Source organism: Eurosta solidaginis, chromosome X (genome assembly GCF_040869045.1).
Source record: "Eurosta solidaginis isolate ZX-2024a chromosome X, ASM4086904v1, whole genome shotgun sequence".
NCBI lineage: Eukaryota > Metazoa > Arthropoda > Insecta > Diptera > Tephritidae > Eurosta > Eurosta solidaginis.
Window position 1 is genome coordinate 162271249 of NC_090324.1, and position 25299 is coordinate 162296547.

The 25299-nt window shown below is 35.8% G+C and overlaps 1 protein-coding gene across 10 annotated transcripts in view; it reads left to right on the forward strand.

The window, feature by feature from the left end:
• Nucleotides 1-25299, forward strand: part of LOC137235424 (uncharacterized) — a 993733-nt gene that overhangs the window by 578666 nt on the left and 389768 nt on the right. The window contains exons 3-4 of one of the 10 annotated variants that reach the window (XR_010947893.1): nucleotides 3813-3932; nucleotides 4022-5967. The exons of 8 other annotated variants lie outside the window; for them this stretch is intronic. The gene's annotated coding sequence lies outside the window, so the exon portion shown is untranslated. Of the gene's footprint in view, nucleotides 1-3812; nucleotides 5968-25299 lie in introns of those variants that run through there. One more of the 10 variants, XR_010947892.1, reaches the window with a different exon arrangement.

The following is a 25299-nucleotide window of genomic DNA, read 5'->3' on the forward strand; positions in this document are numbered from 1 at the left end:
AAATATTCACTTATATCTGTTCATAACCGTTAACTTTTCATCCTAGCTTAGGTGGCATGCTGAGCAAGTCGGGAAGGATTCCCGGCCACCCGCGAAGCTGGCGAACTTCTCATATAGATTAAGTTTAGTGTGTAAGTCTTATATTCATTTTTCTCGTTTCAGCGGAGGTCATTGGCGGAAAACGATGTTGCCTATCGCAAGGGGGCCGGGGCATATTTAGGCAGGATGCCTAACTTTTCCGCATCTGATTGCAATCCCCCCAAATGCAACTCTGCAAATCGATACTCGATACTCGACTTAATTTATAACCACCCACACCATCACCGCCACATGCATGTGCATGCATGTTCATGCACGTGTATGTGTTCTTTTTGTCAGCACTCATGCATATGCATGTCGGGGTTGATGTGTGGGTGCCTTTCCCCTCCAAAACGGAGGATTTTGCGGGTCAACGGTTGTAGCTTGCTATACAACCGGCCTCTTGGATTCTAACAGCCAACGCGTTCACATCTGCCGCCAGCGATCTCTGCCGTAATTGTTTGCGTTTATTCAGGTAATATTGTAACCTTTGCTATTTTTACATTTACCCAATAAATCATATATTATAACGAGAAATCTCGTATTCTCTTATTTTATTCCAACCCGCTTATTCCCACTGAGATCGACCCCGGTGCGCCCACCTACCTCCAGGATCAGACGCACCCCGGCCGAACATACGATACGAGATATATGCGAGTGAAGATATACAGATTTACTTAAGGAATAGGTTATTATGTTTATATAATCAAAAAATTCTGATTAAAGTAAATATTACCTTGTCATTTGCTGCTGTAAAACGCTGTCTCACTTGCTGCCGTCAAAGATAAAGACTACGACTTTGCTGTTGAGGACAGAGCTTACGAACCTTAACTTCGAAACAGAACCACCGGTAGACTTCCACCAGGAGTGCAGCTTTGTGGTGAACAGCTGTAAACGAATTTATACAAGTGATTCCCAACTGTTGAAGGCGTTTGGCTTTAACAGTATGTATTCTTAACGATTTATGTTGCATTAACATACATAAGTATGTTATGTATACACATAAATATGTACATAAATAGTTATGTCAAGCTGATATAAAATGAAAATACATATATACATCCATACATCCATACATACCTATAAATGTACTCCCGAAGTTAAATAACGCTAGCGAATGCTATGCATGTACATTAAGCTGGGTTGATTTGCATGGACGAAAGTTAACCCATATCGCGCCATCGATTTTTCGATAGGTTTTAGGCTCAGGAAAAAAAGTTCTACTAAGCATATCCAAAAAAATAATTTTCGAGCCTGCAAAATTTGAGTTATTTGACTTTTTTTCTTTGATTTTTAAGGTTTTTTTCATGACCTACTTAAAAAATTTTCATTTGATTTTAAAATTTTCGTGAATACCCTGTCCGACTCAAAATTGTCCGCTAAAAACTTTGGCGATAACAGTTTTTTGGGATTTTGAGGAGTGTTTTGGTGAAAAAATTTATTTTTTCGCCATTTTTTTTAAGGGTTTCTTCAGAAACGTGCGAAAGTGTTGCCGAGGAAAAAGAAATTGCCTCATAGTTCCTATCCTATTTAAAATTATGCAATAAAAACGTTGGCATTAACAGTTTAAAAAAAAAAAATTTTACCACAAGCTTACGTATTGGGCATAGATTGTTGTCTGAAAAAATCATCAAGATCGGAGTAAAAATCGATTTCGACAAAAATGATGAAAATCCTCTTACCTGAACAGTCGGTTGTATGGGATATTTATTATAAATATGACCGATCTTGATGATTTTTTAAGACAAAAAGCTCTACCCAATACGTAAACTTGTGGTGAAATTTGATGTTGCTAGCTGTTAAAATGAGGCAGAAATGGGGCAGAAATGGCGAAAACCCTCTTATTGAACAATCGATTGTATGGGAGGTATATGCTATAGTGGTCCGATCCGGTCGATTCCGACAAATGTCAAATCCCCCATCAAAATATGCCTGTTTACCAAATTTCATCATATCTCAAAAATTGAGGGACTAGTTTGCGTTCAAACAAACGGACAGACGGACGGACGGGCATGGCTAAATGGACTTAGCTCCTCCCCTGATCATTTTGGTATACTTATTGGTGGGTCTAACGAAAATATATACATAAAAAATGATTTGGAGCCTTGAAAATAAAAAAATCGATTTCGACCAAAACAAGTCCCAAAAACAAAAAAAAAAAATTTTTTTTTAAAAACTGTTAATGCCAACGTTTTTATCGCATAATTCGAAGTGGTATAGGAACTATGAGACAAATTCGTTTTCATCGGCAACACTTTTGCACGTTTCTGAAGAAACCCTTAAAAAAAAAACACTCCTCAAAACCAAAAAAAATTTTTTTTTTTCAAAAAACTGTTATCGCCAAAGTTTTTAGCAGACAATTTTGAGTCGGACAGGGTATACATGAAAATTTTAAAGTCAAATGAAAATTTTTTAAGTAGATCATGAAAAAAATCAATTTATTTAATAATGTGGGAAAAGTTTAAACAACGTGACAGCAGGACGGACAAGGTCACAGCTGTTTCGATTATATCTTGCAAATCTCTTTGTACAGCCCCCACCGCGTAATGTGGGAGGTATAAGTGACTAGGCGAATGTTTGAAATTTGGAGCATCCACTCGCTTCATATGTCCCAAGTCAAGGTACTTCTTAATGACATTGCCATATTCGTCATGCAATGAAGGATTTTTTAATAAGCTATTTTCGTTGCGATAAAATTTCCGAAACACGATGGGCCGAAATGCACCTAAAAACTTGCAAATGGTACTTTGGAGAGTAGTCAATAATTTGTTGTTACCCGTAATTTGTTTTCGTACGAAAGCCGTGGCTTCTATGAACAGGTTTGGGTCACTGGGTGAGCCCAAAATAAAGGAGCAACTTTTCGAAGAAAGCCTGAAAATATAAAGGTGGTTTTAGGGAATGGTAGCTTAAGAAGGTTTTGCAGACGCTCAGAAGTAAATGGTTCGGAGTATTCCCAGCTAAAGGCAAATTTGTGTTCGAAGCGGTGGACTGTATATTTTTTTGGAATGCTTGCGATGTATTTCCAGCTGCAGCTTTTTTATACTTTTGCGCGTTTGAAGTAGAGTGTGGTGTCTTTTTTTGCACGTAGTGCAAGAATATTGAATCTTGCAGTATTTAATTGAGTGACCTTTCATAAGGCAATTCATAAATCAGTTAAGCTTATTAAGTGCCACGAACATATCGTTCACGGCAGGGCGGATTAAAGATTTACGAGGCTCGGGACTAAAATGAGTATGGGGCCCACTTAAGGGGAGCAAAATATGATCATTTTTTTTAAATAAATTAAAACTGTTATAATTATTTTTATAATTTATTCGCGCAAATATTTTTTCCTTTGTACTTATATTGTAGTGTAAACAGCCAACAATTTAATGCTAAATATTTAAATCAGCTAATATGCTACCCTCTTACAAAAATAGTCTAAATGTTCATCAACACATAAATATGCATTTGATAATTATTGCTGACATAGCCATTCACACGATTTAATACACGTGTGTGTACAACACACAACCAAACAAATTTGCATTCAAGCAAACTTGCAAACATTGCATTTCCCACAGAAGTCACAGCTCAACACAAATGTGTAGGTATATATTTTGTATCGAGTTGTATGTAGGTATGCAAGTATGTATGCTTAAGGTAAATATGCGTGTAAGTATGTATGCTTAAATGTAAATATGTATAATTGTGATTTTGGCGACCTCTTAATTAATTACTTATTTTGTCTAAAGCTGGCTTCAGGTCAAAAATTACTGGGTTTTCGGATTTTTGATTTTGGTTTTGATGTTACTTTCCAACAAGACAGTACACAGCTCCACGTCAGACTGAGCAGACGTGTAAATAAATGTAATGTATGTACATATATTTTGTTCAATTTTATAATTTTTAATATGTGCAATTGTCAATGTTTTATTTTATTTTGTTTTGATTTTGTCAATAGTTACGCCCTGATGACGGTTACTGGAAGACTAGCCGAAATATATTGGTAGTAATACGTAAACATATTGTGTTTACTCAATTTGACCTGAAGCCAGCTTTGGACAAAATAAGTAAATATGTATGTAAGAATATGTTTAGAATAATTTAATATAAATAAGCTGAAAATATTTGTATAAAGAGACATTCAGCAATCGCTCATTGACACTTGCACCTCACAAAACCGACTACTCATTTATTAACTTTTTATATGGCGATCCTGCCAGGAGATTCTACTGGCTGAATTTTCAGCCTAATTTCATAGCTTGCAAGGATTTTACTGGCTGATTACAGCATAAGCCTTGTAAAAGAAAAAGAGAAAGCATAGAACGTATTTTTCCAAATCCAATTTTCGATTTTGCAATGATGTTTTCGAGGAATTAAATTTGGGCACCAACGATGAAGACCACATGAAAATTGTGGCAGTTGAAAAACAAATACACCCACTTGGCACCCACTTCTGTACCCTTCGAATACCAACATACTTCGAATAAACAACCAGCCAGAAATGTCCAACGGTGATAAGGTGGCAGCATAATAAGTATAAGTATAATTAGCTTAATTCTGAAGTCAGTTTGATAATTTAGACATTATTTTTAAGCAGGAAAATATTCGGGCAACCGAACGGCTGCCTATTGACAAGCAAAAATTAAAATTTCTGCTATAAAAACTTTTTACTTTTACTAATTATTGAGCTAAGGGATTAGGAAAAATAATTATAAAAATAAAAAACAGAATCAAGCAATGTAAACCTTAGGGTGTTAAAAAAAAAATAATATTTTGGATAACTATTGACTTTAAAATTATGGAAAGACCAAGGAAAATTAAAAATTATGTAAAAGGCACACTTGAGGACCTTAAAAATGAAATTTAAGTTGTAGATGAGGAAAAAACTCTAGTATGGTTGAAAAAATGGAAACTTATTGATATGCCGGGAGAGCCAACAATATGGAATGTAAGAAACCCACCAGCAACAACACCTGAAAAATTATATAGGTACGAAGTCAAATTTATGGGAAGAACAGATTAAAATATTGAAAAAAAAAAAATTTTTAATAAAAGAAAGAAAAAATAAAAATTTGTTTGTCTTCATATTTTTTTTTACGATGGGAGGCCAGGAATCAAAAATAGAAAAACCAACGGCGAACGTTGTAAACTCAGTCCAAGTAGTAGACCATACTGGGGCACTATATACTATTAAGATCATGCTTCTAATCACCTGCGTAGTTAGTTGCATCAGTTTGTTTCTGAAACTCTACTCAACCCATAATAAATTCTAACTGCCATCCCCAATGGGCAAATGGGAAGATATCGCTAAATTACTCATATAAGAAAAAACGATAGGAGAAAAATCTTACTAATGTATTAATAATGTATTAATAAAAATACAAAAGTAAAGGCAGAAACAGTAGTAAAGCATCTTAAGATAATAGTTGAGGCATTTAACAAAATAGGAAAAACAATTCAACAGTTAAATGGTAAACTAGACGGCAATCGAAAAGACCAAGCATATCAAATTTTTCCCAGCATTAGAGACAAATTGGTGTCCTCACTGGCAAGATATGATATAGAATTAATAGTACCAACGAGTTTCAAGAAGGAAATAGAAATAGACTTTAGCACATTCCTTCTGGAGTCAGCCTCCGATGTAGAAGAGCAACCAGAAGTAGAACAAAAAGAAGAAGAAGAACAGGAACAAAAAGAAATTTTAATAGAGACACCAAACTACCAAACAAGAAAAGACAAAATGGCACAAACGACAGTAGAATTCTTAATAAAATAATTTTAAAAAAGTTTTTAAGTTAAACGGTTTTATTGAAAACAATACTTACATGAAGTAATAATAATACGAAAAGCTACAAAATAATTAGGTAGGTCCTAGGTACTAGTCATCACACTCCTTATCAATCTATGGCGTTGATCAGACAATTAAATAAAAACGTTGTGCGCGTGAAATTCCTAAAAATGTTAGGCGTAGCATAACCAGATTAAGGTTCAGTTGGTTTTACTTATGACTATCAATAGAAATATGACGCGTCCAACGCTTTTATTTAATTGTCTGATCAACGCCATAGATTGATAAGGAGTGTGATTACTAGTACCTAGGACCTACCTAATTATTTTGTAGCTTTTCGTATTATTATTACTTCATGTAAGTATTGTTTTCAATAAAACCGTTTAACTAAAAAAATTTTTTTTTAATTATTTTATTTTCAAGTTTTTAGCCTTTATTTAATTGCCAATTTTTTCTCATTCTATTTAGTTCATTTAGTGACTCATTATTACAAGGACTCTTTCCTGACAATTTGTTACAATCTAAGTCCTCAATACATAATCCTTCCAAAGACTTTACTCGACTCTGCGCTACGTATGCTTGTCCCTGCTTCGACTGCAAAATATTTTGATGTCACTTCTACCGGACTGTATGTAATATTTATTCCAAATATGAGCCAAATCGGACATCATATGTCGCTTTCTATTCTTGTGTGTATTATGTGTACCAAATATGTGCCAAATCAGACCACAAATAGGATTTTTGTGAATATATCTATCCTTGCGCCACCTAGCGGCGTTTTTTCATAGGTCGCTTTCTATTCTTGTATGTATTATGTGTTCCAAATATGAGCCAAATCGGATCACAAATACGATTTTTGTGAATATCTCGATCTTGCGCCACCTAGCGGCGATTTTTTTTTGATAGTTCGCTTTCTATTCATGTATGTATTATTTGTTCCAAGCATGAGCCAAATCGGATCACAAATACGATTTTTGTGAATATCCCGATCCTTGCGCCACCTAGCGGCGATTTTTTTTCATAATTCGCTTTTTATTCTTGCATGTATTATGTGTTCCAAATATGAGCCAAATCGGACCACAAATACGATTTTTGTGAATATCTCGATCCATGCGCCACCTAGCGGCGACTTTTCACAGGTCGATTTCTGTTCTTACATGTATTATGTGTTCCAAATATGAGCCAAATCGGGCCACAAATACGATTTTTGTGAATATCTCGATCCATGCGCCACCTAGCGGCGATTTATTTCACAGATCGATTTCTATTCTTGCATGTATTATGTATTCCAAATATGAGCCAAATCGGACCACAAATACGATTTTTGTGAATATCTCGATCCACGCGCCACCTAGCGGCGATTTTTTTCACAGATTGATTTCTGTTCTTGCATGTATTATGTGTTCCAAATATGAGCCAAATCGGACCACAAATGCGAATAGCTTATCGGGAAGTTACTTAAATTTTAATTACAAAATTCGTTCACTACGGCCGTGCATGCAGCCTGCTTGTCAAGTCAACATAAATAAAACTGTTTAAAAACGGCTTCGTCATTTCTACCTGAGTTTGATGGTAAACATGAGAACTTACATAGCTTCTTAGACGCACTAGATACCCTAGAACAAATTAAGGCTACTCACGAGACCATTGCAGTCTCCATGATAAAAACTAAACTCAAGGGAACAGCTAGAAACCTTTTGAGCACGGAAAATTCAATACTAGCTATAAGGCAAAAGTTGAGTTCAGCAATTAAAGGTGACTCTGTAGAAGTTTTGACGGCAAAACTCCTAAACGCCAACAGCGCAGTAAAACAGCTAACCCGTACACTGCCGAAATCGAAAAATTAACAAAATCGTTGGAGGGTGCTTACATATCTGACGGTCTTGCACCTGATGTGGCAACCAAATATGCCACACAATCACCTGTAAAGGCCATGTGTAAGAACTCGGCTAACAAAAGAGTTAAACTGATAATGCAAGCAGGAACGTTCACATCTATGAATGAGGCTATTTCAAAATTCACGAATAGCTGTACTGAAGTCACGGGTAACCCAAATACAGTGTTACGCCTGACGCGCTCACAAGGTAATTACCGAGGTAACTTCTGAAGAAGCTAACAAAATAATAATTATCGAGGTAACCAAAACCGAAGATATTATGGTAATACTAACAGATATAATAACAACAATAGTAATAGACAAAATAATAATTTCCAAAGACGTAATTTTGGAGGTCAGTCAAGATCATCCAATCAGAGTAACACGAGCAATCTCCGTAATATAAACCAACAAGAAAACCAGCAAACTCCACTCCAACAGTAAATTCTAACGGTAATAAAGTATATACATTCAATTTGCATCTGAACAGCTACATATCTTCCAATAATACTCTAAATAAGTCAACTTCAACGTTCCTGATAGATACAGGAGCGGATATCTCAATAATAAAGAAGGGTCAAATTGACAGTAATGTCACAATAAATAACTCACAAATCAGAGATTTAAAAGGTATTGGCCGAGGCATAACAAGCACATTTGGAACAGTAAAAGCAGATCTAACAGATGATAGTCTTTTAATAGGACAGACATTTCACAAAGTAGAAGACAACTTCCCAATCCCATGTGATGGAATTTTGGGACTCGACTTCATTAAAAAATATAATTGCATTTTTACTACGACCATACGTTTACCCAGAAGATATAGTTATACAAATAACAAATAAACCAACAGTTAATAGCATTACAATACCCGCAAGAGCCGATGTAATTAGACAGGTCCATATCAATAGTCACAATAAGGAACTATTAGTACCTCATCTAGAATTGACTGATGGCATTTTTGTATCCAAGACGATAGTAAACTCAAATCACTTTAATAAGAATAATAAATACAACAGATAAACATGCAATCATTCAAGATTATGACATCAAAACAGAAAGTTTAGAGGATTACGTAATAATTGAAAATACTGCTCACTTTAAAGCTAATAATAAAGAAAAGTTGGAAAGATTGAATAGAAATTTCCCACCATTCGCTAGTAAATCACTCAACACATTATGCTCAGAATTCGCTGATATATTCTCATTAGAAACAGAACCAATCACGACTAACAACTTTTACAAACAATAGTCGCATCTGAAAGATAACACCCCTGTGTATATTAAAAACGTAAGGAAGGTTAAGTTCCGGTGTAACCGAACATTACATACTCAGTTGAGAGCTATGGTGACAACATAAGGGAAAATAACCATGTAGGAAAATGAACCGAGGGAAACCCTGGAATGTGTTTGTATGACATATGCATCAAATGAAAGGCATTAAAGAGTATTTTATGAGGGAGTGGCCATAGTTCTATAGGTGGACGCCATTTAGGGATATCGCCATAAAGGTGGATCAGGGTTGACTCTAGAATTTGTTTGCAGGATATGGGTATCAAATGAAAGGTGTTAATGAGTATTTTAAAAGGGAGTAATCCTTAGTTCCATAGGTGGACGCCGTTTCGAGATATCGCCATAAAGATGGACCAGGGGTGACTCTAGAATACGTTTGTACAATATGGGTATCAAACGAAAGGTGTTAATGAGTATTTTAAAAGGGAGTGGGCCTTAGTTCTATAGGTGGAAGCCGTTTCGAAATATCGCCATAAAGGTGGACCAGGGGTGACTCTAGAATGTGTTTGTACGATATGGGTATCAAATTAAAGGTATTAATGCGGGTTTTAAAAGGGAGTGGTGGTAGTTGTATAGGTGGTCGCCTTTTAGAGATATCGCCATAAAGGTGGAACAGGGGTGACTCTAGAATGCGTTTGTACAATATGGGTATCAAACGAAAGGTGTTAAAGAGTATTTTAAAAGGGAGTGGGCCTTAGTTCTATAGGTGGAAGCCGTTTCGAAATATCGCCATAAAGGTGGACCAGGGGTGATTCTAGACTTTGTTTGTACGTAATGGGTATCAAATGAAAGGTGTTAATGAGTATTTTTAAAAGGGAGTGGGCCTTCGTTCTATAGGTGGTCGCTTTTTCGAGATATTGCCATAAAGGTGGACCAGGGATGACTCTAGAATATGTTTGTACGATGTGGGTATCAAATGAAGGGTGTTAATGAGTATATTAAGGGAGTGGGGCTTAGTTCTATAGGTGGACGCCTTTTCGAGATATCGCCAAAAAGGTGGACTAGGGGTGACTCTAGAATGTGTTTGTAAGATATTGGTATCAAATTAAAGGTATTAATGAGAGTTTTAAAAGGGAGTGGTGGTAGTTATATATGTGAAGGCGTTTTCCAGATATCGACCAAAATGTGGACCCGGGTGACCCAGAACATCATCTGTTGGATACCGCTAATTTATTTATATATGTAATACCTGCCAAGATTTCAAGGGTTTTTTATTTCGCCCTGCAGAACTTTTTCACTTTCTTCTACTTAATATGGTAGGTGTCACAACCATTTTACAAAGTTTTTTCTAAAGTTATATTTCGCGTCAATAAACCAATCCAATTACCAAGTTTCATCCCTTTTTTCGTATTTGGTATAGAATTATGGCATTTTTTTCATTTTTCGTAATTTTCGATATCGAAAAAGTGGTGATAGTCGGATTTCGTTCATTTTTTATACCAAGATAAAGTGAGTTTAGATAAGTACGTGAACTAAGTTCAGTAAAGATATGTCGATTTTTGCTCAAGTTATCGTGTTAGCGGCCATGCGGAAGGACAGACTGAGGACTGTGAATAAAAACTGGGCGGAGCCACGCCCATTTTGAAAATTTCTTTTATTTTTGTATTTTGTTGCACCATATCATTACTGGAGTTGAATTTTGACATAATTTACTTATATACTGTAAAGATATTAAATTTTTTGTTAAAATTTTACTTTAATAAAATTTTTTTTTAAAGTGGGCGTGGTCCTTCTCCGATTTTGCTAATTTTACTAAGCGTACATATAATAATAGGAGTAGCGTTCGTGCCAAATTTCATCATGATATCTTCAACGACTGCCAAATTACAGCTTGCAAAATTTTTAAATTACCCTCTTTTAAAAGTGGGCGGTGCCACGCCCTTTGTCCAAAAATTTACTAATTTTCTATTCTGCGTCATAAGTTCAACTCACCTACCAAGTTTCATCGCTTTATCTGTCTTTGGTAATGAATTATCGCACTTTTTCGGTTTTTCGAAATTTTCGATATCGAAAAAGTAGGCGTGGTTATAGTCCGCTATCGTTCATTTTAAATAGCGATCTGAGATGAGTGCTCAGGAACCTACATACCAAATTTCATCAAGATACGTCAAAATTTACTCAAGTTATCGTGTTAACGGGCGGACGGACGGACGGACATGGCTCAATCAAATTTTTTTTCGATCCTGATGATTTTGATATATAGAAGTCTATATCTATCTCGATTCCTGTATACCTGTACAACCAACCGTTATCCAATCAAACTTAATATACTCTGTGAGCTCTGCTCAACTGAGTATAATTATAGACTACCCCAATCACATAAGAATGAAATAAATAAACAGGTAAATAAATTAATTCAAGATGATATTGTTGAACCATCAACCTCAGAGTACAGCAGCCCTATTTTATTGGTACCTAAAAAATCCCTTCCGGACAAGGAAGAAAAAAGGTGGAGATTAGTTGTTGATTTCAGACAAATAAATAAAAAATTAACAGCTGATAAATTCCCTTTGCCTAGAATAGATGATATTCTGGATCAACTGCGAAGAACAACATATTTCTCATGCCTAGATTTAATGTCAGGATTTCACCAAATAGAACTCAGCCCAGAATCAAGAGATATCACATCCTATACAGCGGATAACGGTACTTATCGTTTCAAAAGATTGCCCTATGGTCTCAAATTAGCTCCAAAGTCATTCCAGAGGATGATGAAATTGGCATTCGCAGGTCTAAAACCATCACAAGCATTCTTATACATGGACGATTTAGTCGTATTAGGATGCTCCGAAAAACATACGATTAAAATTTACGGGAGGTCTTCTCCACATGCAGAAAATATAATTTAAAATTACATCCGGACAAATGTCTTTTTTTCAGACAAGAAGTCACTTATCTTGGACATAAATGCACAAGTACTGGAATTTTACCAGACCCAAGCAAATTTAAAATTATTCAAAATTACCCAACTCCAAAAAATGCCGATGAAGCAAAAGGATTTGTCGCATTTTGTAATTATTATAGAATATTCATACCAAATTTCGCGGAATCCGCCAGGATTCTAACAAGACTTAGTAAGAAAAATGTAATTTTCAATTGGACAGACGACTGCGAGAAATCTTTTAACTACCTAAAAAATGCATTAATTAGTCCAAATATCCTACAATATCCCAATTTTGATAAAGAGTTCTTTATTACAACCGACGCAAGTGGTTATGCTTGCGGTGCTGTGCTAAGCCAATAATATGAAGGAAAACAATTACCGATTGCCTATGCCTCAAGATTTACAAAAGGCGAAATAAATAAAGCCACGATCGAAAAAGAATTAGCGGCCATATTTTGGGAAATTATATATTTTAGACCATATGTTTATGGCAGAAATATTACAGTGAAAACGGATCATCGACCTTTAACGTATTTATTCTCAATGAATAACCCTTCATCTAAATTAACTAGAATCAGGTTAGATTTGGAAGAGTATGACTTTGGGGTGGAGTACATAGCCGGAAAAGAAAATTACGTGGCAGACGCTCTGTCGCCAATATATATCAATGATTTGAAAGAAATGTCAGTACAGGCATGTAAAATAATGAAAGTCACGACAAGATCGCAAAGTAAAAAGAATTCCAGTAATAATAGTAATAGAAATGAAGAGAAGAAAGGTCACAAAGAAAACCCTATAATATACGAAGCGCTTAATAAATGTCAAGTAAAAAGACTATTCCAGCTCGTTTTCGAACCTCCGAAATTATATTTCAAAGAAGGAAAGAAAATTTGTAGTAAAATAAATATAAAGAATCAAATTGTTGAGGCGAAGATTGACTTAGGCCAATTCTTTACCAGGATTATGGAAAAAGCCGGCAATTTAGGAATTAAGAAAATACAGTTGTCCTTAGGAGACAAATTGTTTAATTATACTCGAGTAGACACATTTAAGGAAATAGGTACAAAAGTTCTCAAAAATTTAACTATTGCATTAACTCCGGAGGTTGTGCATGTGACGGAAAATGATAAAATTAAAAAGATTCTTCAAAAATATCACGATGATCCTGTTAATGGTGGCCACCCAGGAATCAATCGTACAACTAATAAAATAAGACAAAAATATTACTGGAAAAATGTGAAAAATGATATCAGAAAATATATAAAGAAATGCGTTAATTGTAATAACAATAAAATTTATAAAAATTAAAAAGAACCAATGAGTTTGACTGAAATACCACCGAAAGCGTTCGAAACAGTAAAAAAAGATATAATTGGACCTTTACCCAGGTCACCAAATGGAAATGAATACGCTGTCACTCTGATATGTGATTTGAATAAATACTTAGTTGCAATTCCTATACAGAGCAAACATGCAAAAACTGTAGCCAGAGCCATATTCGAAAATTTCATATTAATTTATGGAAGTATGAAAACAATAATAACGGATATGGGATCTGAATATAAAAATAGCTTGTTTGAAGAACTGTGTAAGCTTCTCAATATTGAGCACAAAACATCTACGCCGTATCACCACCAAACATTAGGCACTCTTGAACGTAGCCATAGAAATTTCAATGAATATGTGCGTTCATGCATATCTATTAACAAAGATGACTGGGATGAATATCTTAAATATTTTGGATATTGTTACAATACTACCGCATCTACAGTCCATAGCTATTGTCCATTCGAATTGATCTTTGGTAAAAAAACCCCAGTCTTACGAATTTTTACAAGAAAATAAGGTAAGCCCATTATACAATTATGAGGCTTACGATAAAGGAATTAATATAGGTTACAAATAACACAGGATAGAGCCTTTAAATTAGTAAAAGAGGATAAAGAAAAACAAAAGATTAGTTATGATAAAAATATTCATTATTAGAAATAAATATAGGAGATGTAGTGTTAGTAAAAAATGAGGAAGGTCATAAGTTAAATAGTAGATATAAAGGGCCCTATAAGGTGGAAAAAATCGATGAAAATAATAATTTACCTCTAATACCCTATAAAGTAGAAAATATTGATAGTAAAAATAATGACACTTTAATCCCATCTAGGATAGGAAATGAGGATAAGCAAAAATTTCTCAGTAACATAGAGAATACCAATATCATAAATAATAAAAAAACAAGTAAGGAAGGCTAAGTTCGGGAGTAACCGAACATTACATACTCAGTTGAGAGCTATGGATACAAAATAAGGGAAAATCACCATGTAGGAAAATGAACCTAGGGTAACCCTGGAATGTGTTGTTTGTACGATATGGGTATCAAATGAAAGTTGTTAATGAATATTTTAAAAGGGCGTGGGCCTTAGTTCCATAGGTGGACGCCTTTTCGAGATATCGCCATAAAGGTGGACCAGGGGTGACTCTAGAATTTGTTTGTACGATATGGGTATCAAATGAAAGGTGTTAATGAGTATTTTAAAAGGGAGTGGGCTTTAGTTCTATAGGCGGACGGTTTTTCGAGATATCGCCATAAAGGTGGACCAGGGGTGACTCTAGAAGTTGTTTGTCCGATATGGGTATCAAATGAAAGGTGTTAATGAGTATTTTAAAAGGGAGTGGGCCTTAGTTCTATAGGTGGACGCCTTTTCGAGATATCGCCATAAAGGTGGACCAGGGGTCACACTAGAATTTGTTTGTACGATATGGATATCAAATGAAAGGTGTTAATGAGTATTTTAAAAGGGAGTGGGCCTTAGTTCTATAGGTGGATGCTTTTTCGAGATATCGCCATAAAGGTGGACCAGGGGTGACTCTAGAATGCGTTTGTACAATATGGGTGTCAAACGAAAGGTGTTAATGAGTGTTTTAAAAGGGAGTGGGCCTTAGTTTTATAGGTGGACGCCTTTTCGAGATATCGCCATAAAGGTGGACCAGGCATGACTCTAGAATGCGTTTGTACAATATGGGTGTCAAACGAAAGGTGTTAATGAGTATTTTAAAAGGGAGTAGGCCTTAGTTTTATAGGTGGACGCCTTTTCGGGATATCGTTATAAAGGTGGACCAGGGGTAACTCTAGAATGCGTTTGTACAATATGGGTGTCAAACGAAAGGTGTTAATGAGTATTTTAAAAGGGAGTGGGCCTTAGCTCTATAGGTGGACGCCTTTTCGGGATATCGTTATAAAGGTGGACCAGGGGTGACTCTAGAATGCGTTTGTACAATATGGGTGTCAAACGAAAGGTGTTAATAAGTGTTTTAAAAGGGAGTGGGCCTTAGTTCTATGGGTGGACGCCTTTTCGAGATATCGCCATAAAGGTGGACCAGGGGTGACTCTAGAATTTGTTTGTACGATATGGGTATCAAATGAAAGGTGTTAATGAGTATTTTAAAAGGGAGTGGGCCTTAGTTTTATAGGTGATCGCCTTTTCGAGATATCGCCATAAAGGTGGACCAGGGATGACTCTAGAATGCATTTATACAATATGGGTATCAAACGAAAGGTGTTAATGGGTATTTTAAAAGGGAGAGGGCCTTAGTTCTATGGCTGGACGCCTTTTCGAATTATCGATATAAAGGTGGACCAGGGGTGACTCTAGAATGCGTTTGTACAATATGGGTATCAAATGAAAGGTGTTAATGGGTATTTTAAAAGGGAGCGGCCTTAGTTCTATAGGTGGACGCCTTTTCGAGAGATCGCCATAAAGGTGGACCAGGGGTAACTTTAAAATTTGTTTACGATATGGGTATCAAATGAAAGGTGTTAATGATTATTTTAAAAGAGAGTGGGCCTTAGTTCAATGGGTGGACGCCTTTTCGAAATATCGATATAAAGGTGGACCAGGGGTGACTCTAGAATTTGTTTGTACGATATGGGTATCAAATGAAAGGTGTTAATGATTATTTTAAAAGGGAGTGGGTCTTAGTTCTATGGGTGGACGCCTTTTCGAAATATCGATATAAAGGTGGACCAGGGGTGACTCTAGGATTTGTTTGTACAATATGGGTATCAAATGAAAGGTGTTAATGAGTATTTTAAAAGGGAGTGGGCCTTAGTTTTATAGGTGTACGCCTTTTCGAGATATCGTTATAAAGATGGACCAGGGATGACTCTAGAATGCGTCTATACAATATGGGTATCAAACGAAAGGTGGTAATGAGGCTTTTAAAAGGGAGTGGACCTTAGTTCTATGGGTGGACACCTTTCGAAATATCGCTATAAAGGTGGACCAGGGGTGACTCTAGAATTTGTTTGTACGATATGGGTATCAAATGAAAGGTGTTAATGAGTATTTTAAAAGGGAGTGGGCCTTAGTTCTATAGGTGGACGCCTTTTTGGGATATCGTTATAAAGGTGGACCACTGTTAACTCTAGAATGCGTTTGTACATTATGAGTATCAAACGAAAGGTGATAGTGAGTATTTTAAAAGGGAGTGGGCCTTGGTTCTATAGGTGGACGCCTTTTCGATATATCGCCATAAAGGTGGACCAGGGGTGACTCTATAATTTGTTTGTACAATATGGGTGTCAAATTAAAGGTATTAATAACGATTTTAAAAGGGAGTTGTGGTAGTTGTATATATGAAAGCGTTTTCGAGATTTCGACCAAAATGTGGACCAGGGTGACCCAGAACATCATCTGTAGGGTACCGCTAATTTATTTATATATGTAATACCATGAACAGTATTCCTGCCATGATTCCAAGGGCTTTCGATTTCGCCCTGCAGAACTTTTTAATTTTCTTCTGTTTAATATGGTAGGTGTCAAACCCATTTTACAAAGTTTTTTTCTAATGTTATATTTTGCGTCAATAAACCAATGAAATTACCATGTTTCATCCCTTTTTTCGTATTTGGTATAGAATTATGGTTTTTTTTCATTTTTCGTAATTTCCGAAATCGAAAAAGTGGGCGTGGTCATAGTCGGATTTCGGCCATTTTTATACCAATACAAATTGTGTGCAGATAATTATGTGAACTGAGTTTAGTAAAGATATATCGATTTTTGCTCAAGTTATCATGTTAACGGCCGAGCGGAAGGACAGACGGTCGACTGTGTATAAAAACTGGGCGTGGCTTCAACCGATTTCGCCCTTTTTCACAGAAAACAGTTATCGTCCTAGAATCTAATCGCCTACCAAATTTCACAAGGATTGGTACCTAAATATTTTTTCGACTTATGGCATTAAATGTATCCTAGACTAATCAAATGAAAAAGGGCGGAGCCACGCCCATTTTGAAATTTTCTTTTGTTTTTGTATTTTGTTGCCCCTTATCATTACTGGGGTTGAATGTTGACATAATTTACTTATATACTGTAAAGATATTAAATTTTTTGTAAAAATTTCACTTTAAAAAAATTTTTTTTTTAAAGTGGGCGTGGTCGTTCTCCGATTTTGCTAATTTTTATAAAGCATACATATAGTAATACAGGTAACGTTCCTGCCAAATTTGATATATTGATGATATCTTCAACGACGGCCAAATTACAGCTTGCAAAACTTCTAAATTACCTTCTGTTAAAAGTGGGCGGTGCCACGCCCATTGTCCAAAATTTTACTAATTTTCTATTCTGCGTCATAAGTCCAATTCACCTATCAAGTTTCATCGCCTTATCCGTCATTGGTAATGAATTATCGCACTTTTTCGAAATTTTCGATATCGAAAAAGTGGGCGTGGTTATAGTCCGATATCGTTCATTTTAAATAGCGATCTGAGATGAGTGCCCAGGAACCTACATACCAAATTTCGTCAAGATACCTCAAAATTTACTCAAGTTATCGTGTTAACGGACGGACGGACGGACATGTCTCAATCAAATTTTTTTTCGATACTGATGGTTTTGATATATGGAAGTCTGTATCTATCTCGATTCCTTTATACCTGTACAACCAACCGTTATCCATTCAAAGTTAATATACTCTGTGAGCTCTGCTCAACTGAGTATAATAATAATACACAAAAATAGACTTAAATTAGTAGAATAAGAAAATGTTCAACCTACAAACACAAAATACAAATTAGAACTAATTTATACTTAACTAAATAAAAATAGAATGCTCATGCATTCTCCAAATGCATAAATATTCTTAAAAAAAAGGGATATGTAGTGTAAATAGCCAACAATTTAATGCTAAATATTTAAATCAGCTAATATGCTATCCTGTTACAAAAATAGTCTAAATGTTCATCAACACATAAATATGCATTTGATAAATATTGCTGACATAACCATTCACACGATTTAATACAGGTGTGTTTACAACACACAACCAAACAAATTTGCATTCCAGCAAATTTGCAAACATTGCATTTCCCACAGAAGTCACAGCTCAACACAGATGTGTAGGTACATATTTTGTATCGAGTTGTATGTAGGTATGTAAGTATGTATACTTAAGGTAAATATGCATGTAAGTATGTATGCTTAAATGTAAATATGTATGTAAGAATATGTTTAGAATAATTTAGTTTAAATAAGCTGACAATATTTGAATAAAGAGACATTCAGCAATCGCTCATTGGCACTTACACCTCACAAAACCGACTACTCATTTATTAACCTTTTATCTTAATATATAAAAAACACGTGTCAGAGGTTAGAGGCCAATGGACTCCTAAACTACTGAACCGATTTTGAATTTGTTTTGCACCCCGTATTTAGTTTGATCTAACTTGAAATATAGTGTAGGTTATATCTCAGTTTATAGTCGCAATATTATTTTATTGCAATTCTTTTAATTTGTTTATACGTAATAATAAAATGTTACGTATACGCAGTGGCACTCATATTTTCAGGTGGTGCGGATATACTTCCGTGTATTTGCTTGGTGTTTAATTAAACAACCTGCTTATCAATAAAAAATAGTATAGCGAATGGTGGGGGGGGGGGGGGGGAGTTTCTGAGGGGGGCCCGAGATTTAGAGGTACTATGACATTTTTTTTAATTCAGGAGAGTCTTTAGTTGTTCCATGTGTAATTTTTAAGCCGAATTTCAAAAGCAACGAAAGTCTGCATTTCGTTTTAATATTATAGTGAAGTGTGAAAAATAAAAATCTATATATATAAAAAGAGAGGCTAAAATGTGTGTTAGTTGGTCGCCGGTGTTTGAAGAGATGCGTCGGTCGATTTTGTTCAAACTTTCACACAAATTGCGTATACCTCAAGCGGTTCTTACTAAATAGGTTTGGTTGCGATCGACGTACAGGGTCTCGAGATATAGGCCGAAACGTGGACCCGAGTACCCCTAAAATGTGTTTATAGAATATGGATAACAAATGAAAGCTGTTGATGAGTGCTTTAGTAGAGGGTAATTTTCATACCCCTGGGTGGCTAGGGTCTCGAGATATAGGCCAAAACATGGACCAGTGAACGCCTAGACAGTGCTTATACAATATGGATATCAAATGAAAGCTGTTGATGAGTGCTTTAGTACAGAGTAATATATTATCAAGAGGCGGACTGGGACTGGGATAAGGACTAGGACTGGGTCTGAGATTTGGAGTGGGATTGGGACTGGAATAAAATACATACCACCCTCTGGGAGAGGCAATAAGGGATGCAGAATAATGAAAAGGAATTGAGAGAAGAGAAAAGAGAGAAGGAGATGGAGAAAGAGATAGAATGGGACCAAGATGGAGATAGATGAAGCGAAAAAGACGGAGGGAGGAGTGAATAAAAGGATTAAGAAAAAGTGAGGAGGGGGGGGGGGGGCAGAGTCAGACGGAAAAAGCTTATTAAAATGTATGCAGATAGGCCACTATAAACTATAAATTATTATACAATTAAAATTTTTTTTTCTTGATTTTGCTCTGGCAAAGTCACTTATCAAATCATCAAAATCAATCGATCGAAGTAAATCAACTTCAATGCTTAACCTAATCAATGCGGACAACCCTTCATCTAACATAGTTGATCGATATATATTTTTTTATTCTTTTTAAAATCGAGAATGACCTTTCAGATTCGCAGTTTGCTATTAGAATCGTAACCAAAATCCTGTAAGCGATGTAGATATTCGGGAATACTTCGATCATGTTCACATTTACAATCCAATTAAGAACTTGCAAAGGGCACAGAATTTGTTCTGTTTCGTTATATAATTTTCTGTTCTATTATTACAATGAGTATATGTCATGATATACTTACTATAGTCCGAACTCTGAACGTGCTTGCTTATATTATCTTATTCTTCACGAGTGCGTGTATTCTTTTCCATATTACTATTGTATATAAATTTTGAAATTAAATTATGTGTACGCAAATACGTAATATGGTATTATTTATTCGAGCTCGCGGGGCCCTCCCGATGCTGGGGCCCGGGGCTATAGCCCCTCCTTTAATCCGACCCTGGTTCACGGAGGGGGTAACAATTTGGTGCATAATCGAAATGGATGGTGTTGCTTCGGACATAATATGCAGTTTGAGTTTCAAATTTTAGTAACAAGAGGTACTTTCTTTTGGCCCGCGGAATTGCTCAAATGTGCTTGTGATTTTGGTGGAAGACTATAGGATTATTCCGAGCGTTGCTTTAAGTGGGCGATTTGATCCCAAATGTCTACCTTGACCTCGTGAATTTGTAGGGATGATAAGCATCCATTACTGCCTTGCTGAAGTTCTTTTATCGCTGTTCCACTTTCAGTCAGAATGACTCTTGATCAGGACGCGTTTATTCTCGTAGGCTGCTTTCAAATTCGACCACGCCATTTCGGAGCCTTAATTGGTAAGAGAAGCTTTCGCGACGATTTCTTTTGCTTCACCACTTGTTTTCTGAAGCAAGAAGTAAAGTTTTTCGATGCATTCCAGTCCCGAATTCTTGGCGTAAATGGCAGTGAATAGATCGCTGAAGGATGGCCAAGAGACGTAATCACCATGGAATATTTCCGTGTCACATGGCGGTAAACGCAAACTATTAGAGAAAGAAGTTGCTTGGGTAGGGGCCGTGGCTCGAGCAACGGTTGCTTCAGCCTGTTGAATAAATTCAGTAGTGCGTGAAAAAGATTGTAAAAAATTTTCATAAGCCAACTTTGTTTTCGACCAAGTGTAGATTAATTTTGTTTTCAGAATATCTGACGATATTTCGAAATATTCCTTCAAATAGGCCTCATTTAATTCAGCGTTGAATTCAGTAATTTGGTCTGAGCACCTGGTGAAGAACTAAGAGATAATTTACTTTTAAAAGAACTACACCCTATATGCCAATAAAAAATTATCAAATAAACAGGAAATAGTAAAATATACCAAAGGCCAAGAACAGTTAAAGGGACTGATAAGCACCACCAATTAAATATAAAGATGAAAATATATACGGATTTTAATATATTGCAAGAGTCTGAAAAATATCCTACGGGGACAATTTTAAAATTTCCTATGTTTGCTCTTAACAATGTGCTTTGTATGTGTATCTAATGTATACAAAAAGGCAAAGTCACAAACGGAGGGACCCAATTTGAAGGCTAGAGCAATTAGAAAAAGTAAAAAAGTTTAGCGGAACATTAATATATGTTTGAAAGCGCGTAATTTGCTTTTTATCGGTTTGTTAGCTGTAGAGATCACGAGCGGGGGGAAAAAGCGAATTTAAAGAGATCGTCAAGTAGCAAAGGAGGTAATATGTTCTTGCCTATGCAAATAGCCGGCAGAGATTGAGTATTGAAAAATAAAGGGAAAAAACCCCGAAATTTTATATATGTATATATTCTCTCATATGTATATATTCTGAATCACACCAGAACGCCTACACGGATTTAGATGTAATTTGGGACACAGGTAGATAAAATTCTATGGAAAGGGGGTCCAACGACCCTTCGAACAATTATTTTTTAATAACACAGGCCGACAAAAATTAACCAACATTCAGACCCAGAAACCAGACTATATATTTCCGAAGGTATATGATGTGCTGAATCCAAATTTGGCTTCAGATTTTCGATACATCCTAACCTAAAAGTGGAAAAAACACCGATTTTGCCCATATTTGAGGTTATGTAGCCTAGCAGATGTTTTCTTCTACCAAAATTAAAAAGTGGCATCTTTTGTTTAAGTGAGTGTTGCTCACTTAAATAATATTCCGTTCTGTAGGTCATTATGCGTTCTGTAAGTGACTTTCGGCCACCTAACCATCCATCTGTGACTTGCGATCACTTTTCCGGTGACTTACGTTCACCTCACTAGTTATGACTTGCGTTCATACAACCCTGGCTATAGAGTAGACTGGAGTTGCCATCCAGTGCTTCCAGTCAACATTGTTGGAGTTGCCTTCCATCAATCTTTTTTCTTCTTATAAATACTAATGCGATACACAAAAGCGCTCTCTTGCTGTTTTACTACTGGTGATATCATTTTATATCGACAAACCAACCGGATCCATCGAAAATCATCTACCAATCATCCATCATTTCCAAATATCATCAACCAGTATCATCTACATTTAGCATTTTTCATCGGATCACCAACTACCGACCGATTATTAACATCATCATCTCCACCACATCCAACCCAAAGAAAAAGAAAAGGAAATATCCATCCACAACCGTAAGTTATATTTTAAATATAAAACCATCCGAAGTAGAATTTGCGCTGCATTACTCCCCTAATTCTACCTAACCATTGGACGGGCGCCATAGTACTCGCGTTATATTAGTTTCCTAATCCCACTTAACCCTTGCGCGGTCGCAAGAAGGATCACATCGTTGGTGGCAACGCAAAAGGTACACCACTGTTTGGATATCGCTATCGCCCCATAGCTAACTTGTTCTTCATTCGAAAATTTGCCATTCGCGTGTGCTCACTAGTAAATTTGTGAAAAAAGTTTTCATTCAATTCATTTGAAAGTTCAAGTTGAATTTAAAAATAACTCAAGTGTTTCACACAGTGTTTGCGGTTTTGCGACAAAAGAAGCTAAATAGATAACATAAGTGGTGTGTATACCCCCACTTAAAAGTCAAGCAAGGCGCGCAACATACTGTGCGTACACTGGCCGGGTCAGGCCAGTTTGCTTCAAATTTTCAAGCTCCATCACTACGAAATCAACGCCAAAAAAGCATGAGAACCGTGAGGATACGCACGTAAGTTACATTTCTCAGTTTTTCCTGAAAATTATATTCCGAAACCAAGCCCGTATATTTTACCATTATTTTTATATACGGTTATATAGATATATATATATATATATATATATGTATATATATATATATATATATATACGGAGTTCCAGTTCGCTATTTTGCAAATAGCGTGATTCATTTCCAACAATTTTTTTCGGTCGTCGCTTGCGCTTGCGCTAGCAGCGACGGCGGCTGATCTCTTTGGTTTTTCACGTCATTCATACATGTATGCACTTACAAATATTTATTGGTTGACAACGTTCAACAAATATCCAAGCTATTTGCACTCGGATATTACCCCTTGTCTTTCAACTAACTTCTCAAAATTGTAAAAAGATCCCTCTTTATTAATAAAAATCAAGAATTCTAAATTTTATAAAGTGCATATTCCAGTTTGTTCCAACGAACAGAAAGGCCGTGTACTTACGCCTATACATATCATCACCAGATGCTTATTTGCACATACACTTATATACATATTTACTTCAATACTCATTACGCTATTTACACTAGTCACTACCGCTAGTTACCTACCAAAAAAAACCCCTTCTTTTTTCAATTAGCTTGCGTCTAAAAAATTTATAAAATTCAAAATTCATATTTGAGTTTCCCCCAAAAAACGAACTCACGTATATATCATACATACAACACCACTTGTTGCTGATGTGCATATATAGATATAAACGCCAGTTTGTGTGAACGTGTTTACATATGCCGAGCAAACAAAAGTGGTGGTTTTTATACTCAGTTGAGCAGAGCTCACAGAGTATATTAAGTTTGATTGGATAACGGTTGGTTGTACATATATAAAGGAATCGAGATAGATATAGACTTCCATATATCAAAATAATCAGGATCGAAAAAAAATTTGATTGAGCCATGTCCGTCCGTCCGTCCGTCCGTCCGTCCTTTAACACGATAACTTGAGTAAATTTTGAGGTATCTTGATGAAATTTGGTATGTAGGTTCCTGAGCACTCATCTCAGATCGCTATTTAAAATGAACGATATCGGACTATAACCACGCCCACTTTTTCGATATCGAAAATTTCGAAAAACCGAAAAAGTGCGATAATTCATTACAAAAGACCAATAAAGCGACGAAACTTGGTAGATAAGTTGAACTTATGACGCAAAATAGAAAATTAGTAATATTTTGGACAATGGGCGTGGCGCCGCCCACTTTTAAAAGAAGGTAATTTAAAATTTTGCAAGCTGTAATTTGGCAGTCGTTGAAGATATCATGATGAAATTTGGCAGGAACGTTACTCTTATTACTATATGTGCGCTTAGCAAAATCGGAGAAGGACCACGCCCACTTTTAAAAAAAAAATTTTTTTAAAGTAAAATTTTAACAAAAAATTTAATATCTTTACAGTATATAAGTAAATTATGTCAAGATTCAACTCCAGTAATGATATGGTGCAACAAAGTACAAAAATAAAAGAAAATTTAAAAATGGGCGTGGCTCCGCCCTTTTTCATTTAATTTGTCTAGGATACTTTTAACGCCATAAGTCGAACAAAAATTAACCAATCCTTTTGAAATTTGGTAGGGGCATAGATTTTATGGCGTTAACTGTTTTCTGTGAAAATGGGCGAAATCGGTTGATGTCACGCCTAGTTTTTATACACAGTCGTCCGTCTGTCCTTCCGCATGGCCGTTAACACGATAACTTGAGCAAAAATCGATATATCTTTACTAAGCTCAGTTCACGTACTTATCTGAACTCACTTTATCTTGGTATGAAAAATGAACGAAATCCGACTATGACCACGCCCACTTTTTCGATATCGAAAATTACGAAAAATGAAAAAAATGGCATAATTCTATACCAAATACGAAAAAAGGGATGAAATATGTTAAGGTAATTGGATTGTTCTATTGACGCGAAATATAACTTTAGAAAAAACTTTATAAAATGGTTGTGACACCTACCATATTAAGTAGAAGAAAATGAAAAAGTTCTGCAGGGCGAAATAAAAAACCCTTAAAATCTTGGCAGGTATTACATATATAAATAAATTAGCGGTATCCAACAGATGATGTTCTGGGTCACCCTGGTCCACATTTTGGTCGATATCTGGAAAACGCCTTCACATATACAACTACCACCATTCCCTTTTAAAACTCTCATTAATACCTTTAATTTGATACCCATATCGTACAAACTCATTCTAGAGTCACCCCTGGTCCACCTTTATGGCGATATTTCGAAAAGGCGAACACCTATAGAACGAAG